Consider the following 3,692-nt stretch of genomic DNA (forward strand, 5'->3'; position numbering starts at 1 on the left):
ACTGTGGTAAAATATTAGAGGCCTATGAAAAGCGGTTTAATTATAAAAATTAATTAAAGTTTGCATTGTAGCAGCGCGCGGCATGCATAGCTTGCGATGTTTTTTCTTATCAACAGCAGATTGGCCGAGTGGCTGATATTAATACAAAATTATAATGTTTCAGGAATCACTTAACATTTATATGATCGTAAGTTTCATGAGTAATATCAAAATAAAAATTTACCGGTATTACGGAGGACTTTATTATAGAATATTTAGCAAAAAATATAAAATTAATTGAAAAATCAAATAAATTTTGATATTATTTACACGTGAAATTATAAATATCAAATAAAAAAAATAAAAAAATATATATCTGAATCGGGAATTGAACCCCGGAGCAAAAATTAGAATTCCACGACGATAGCCATCGGCCAATCTGCTGTTGATAAGGAAAAACATCGCAAGCTATGCATGCCGCGCGCTGCTACAATGCAAACTTTAATTAATTTTTAAAATTAAACCGCTTTTCATAGGCCTCTAATATTTTACCACAGTCAGTTTGGGCATCTAATCTACCATTGTGCCAAGTTTCATCAAAATCCGAGACGAGCAACGCGCGGGTTCTCCTTTTAAGATTAAATTTTCTGTTTGAATTTAGTTCTTGAAATGGTACAAGTGGCGGCGGTCACTTTGCTAACTTTACAAATTTTAACTTTAATTGTCAAACACAGATTTGCGTGAAGGTACATGTGCTCATCCTAATTAAGAGTTTTTAATTAAATTATTGGTAAGATTTAATTAATTTATGCATCAAATTGTTTAATTAATTTAGTAGAACTACCTGATTTAAAAAAATCGTCGTTAAACAATCATCAAAAGCGAAAAAAATGGATATATGCGAAAGTGCTTAAGTGCATCTTGAATAGCCATAATTTTCTCAGGCAGGGCATTTTGAATCAATTTTATAATTAAACATTTTATTTACAGCTAACGTATCCTTTATATATATATATATATATATATATATATATATATATATGTATATATATGTATGTATGTATATATATGTATATATATATTTTATATATATATATATATATATATATATATATATATATATATGTAATTATTAAATGTATAATTTATATGTGTATGTGAATTGTAGGTTATCTTGAGCACTTCTACCACATATCTGTTAATTATCAAATTTTAAGTTCACAAAAGTCTCTAATGTAATTCGTTTATTATTTGTTGTGTGAAGAAGAAACTTCAATTGGATATTTGCAACATTTTGATAGACTTGTAACAGATATAGCTACATAATGCGTTGAAAGTGGTGATTTTGTGTCGAGTACTAAAGATTTCTCTTTCTGGCAGATGCTCCAAAAGTGGTTTAAGTATCGACTGTGTGTCCTGAGAGCTGCTGCAAAGGATTTTTTCCAATGTAAGTGCTGAAACATGTTTTATACAATGCAAATCAAAGAATATATTTCTGGAAATATATACAGGTAACCCTCGCATAACACGGTTTAAGAATTGAGACCATCCCCTTCATAACACTGTTATGTTAGGTGCTGTTAAAGCACGAGTTTGCTCTAACACTGTTTGAGAATTGAACAAAACCCTAATAAAATAAAAAATATAGCAAAACCTATGAAAACTTTATTTAATCTAAAATTAGTAAAATTGTCGTACAATAGCTCAATAAATGTAATGAAGCTAATGCAAAACATGCGCGTACGTTTTATCAAAAAAAAAAATCTAGGCTTAACCGAACAATTAGTCAATTAGTCTTAAACAAATCCTTTCATTCTTTAAATAAAATGAGAATAAAGTTTTAATAAAAATAACTTTGCAAATGGTAAATATATAAATATCTTTTCAATAAAAGCAAGAAATCGTAAATATATTTTTTTTGAAAAAGATAATGCACAGATCTGGAGGTAGTACAGAAAACTGCTCAGAGGAAGAATATATTTTGCACAAAAAAAAAATGATTGTGTTGTCTAGCACTTACCTGTTAAATAGGACTAAATCATATTATTCACGTAATGTATATTACTTCTTTAAAAAAAATAATAAATATAACAATATTTAGTAAAAAATCATGATATTTAGAATGTTTTTTTTTTTTTTTTGAAATCTTGTAACGTAACCCCTCTTTTTGTACTAATACTTTTTCTCTTATAACACGGATTTGCATAACACGCTACTTCATCTCATTGATGATAATGCTGCTTTTGATCAAAATATTTAAAAGACTCGATATGTTTCTCCAGATTTATTTTTTTGTAGTTTTATTTTAAAAGTTCAAGTCAACTACATACGTTTTTGTCTCGATTAATTGTAAGGGTTTCACATGTTGCAACAAATCATGTCAACATTGATTTGATTAAGATAATGTATTTTTTTTTTTTATTTGATTAATATTATATCATAAATTAAAATTGATTAAATCATTCTTTTGATTAATTTATTCAACTGTATATTCACTGAAATCTTTTTGATGATGACAGACGAGTCAATTTTGCATGCTATATTAACCCGGAGCTAACATTTGAATAATTGAGGTCTGCTTTCAAAATTTCATGACAAGAAAATTTTACTGGGGCATATTTAAAAATTTTTGGCATGTTTTTAAATATGTCTCTGTAAAGTTTTTTTGTTGTGATAATTTCATAGTGGATCTTTATTTTATTCAAGTGTTGACTTTGAGATTTGGTGTGAGGGAGTACTAAAAGCGTAAAAAAGTTTCAACGCTAAACCTGGAAGAAAAATCCTGACTTAAGGGATATTTTTAGGTCCGTCTCTCCCCTTCCTTCTTCTTCTTTTTTCCTTTTGGTGTTGTTTTTTTTTTGCATTTTGTGACAAATCTGTACATCTTGCGTGTTTCAGGATCCTTCGCGTGCTCCAACAACCAGCGACCACTGCTCTATTTTTTCAGCTTCAGAGTCTCGTTCACGAGGATTCGATACGCCTCACGTTCTGCCTCCAGAGTCCTGCCTCCAGTAGTCGCTCGCTCTAACCGCTCAAAAATACAAATCTTTTCGTGGAGAAGTTGTTTCAACAATGTGACCTTTTGTTAGTGTGTAATTGCGATACAACCCTTAGTTCCATTTTTACACAAATTAATTCTAAGTATAATTCTGGCCGCCTCAGGAACTTAGTATATCAGATTAATTGTTCTAACTGTGAACTTTTTTTATATCGGAGAAACTAGCCAAAACTAGTAAATGCCTTCATCAACATAAAAATACCAAACAATTCAAAACTATGTTAACCGAGCGTACAAATAATTTAAATCATAATATACATTTTTTTAACTCAAAAATTTTACATTTTGAAGAGAACGTAATTAACCCTTTCGGTACGCGTGGTACACGTATGTACCACCAAGTTTAAAAATTTCTAGACAGTTGAATTTATGAATGAAAGCAATGCAGTTTATGCAACGACGTAATGTTAAATGTTTAGCTGCGATATAAAACACATATGGCCCATAACACATAATTTAGTTTGGAACCAGTCGCGTTTTGTTTTTTGTCCGCCCAGACCACGTTGCTAAAATTATACTATGTATTTTGAATAAAATATATAAACTAATTGCGTTTTTCGGTCATTGTTAGTTATTACAGTGAACAAGAATGTTCCAACAAATATAACTATGTTTCACACATTTTGTATTCATTACTAAGTTAGATTTGTGGCAC

General features: G+C 29.7%; 1 long non-coding RNA gene across 1 annotated transcript; it reads left to right on the plus strand.

Moving 5' to 3' along the window:
- Positions 1–651: 651 nt before the first annotated feature.
- LOC113378487 lies at positions 652–1,607 on the plus strand. The gene is made up of 3 exons (XR_003367191.1): positions 652–769; positions 1,360–1,426; positions 1,491–1,607. It is a non-coding gene; the product is annotated as an uncharacterized LOC113378487 (long non-coding RNA).
- Positions 1,608–3,692: the final 2,085 nt, after the last annotated feature.

This window comes from Ctenocephalides felis, unplaced genomic scaffold (genome assembly GCF_003426905.1).
Source record: "Ctenocephalides felis isolate EL2017-DRISC unplaced genomic scaffold, ASM342690v1 CF-g0.4_SCAFFOLD_01886, whole genome shotgun sequence".
Classification (NCBI taxonomy): Eukaryota; Metazoa; Arthropoda; class Insecta; order Siphonaptera; family Pulicidae; genus Ctenocephalides; species Ctenocephalides felis.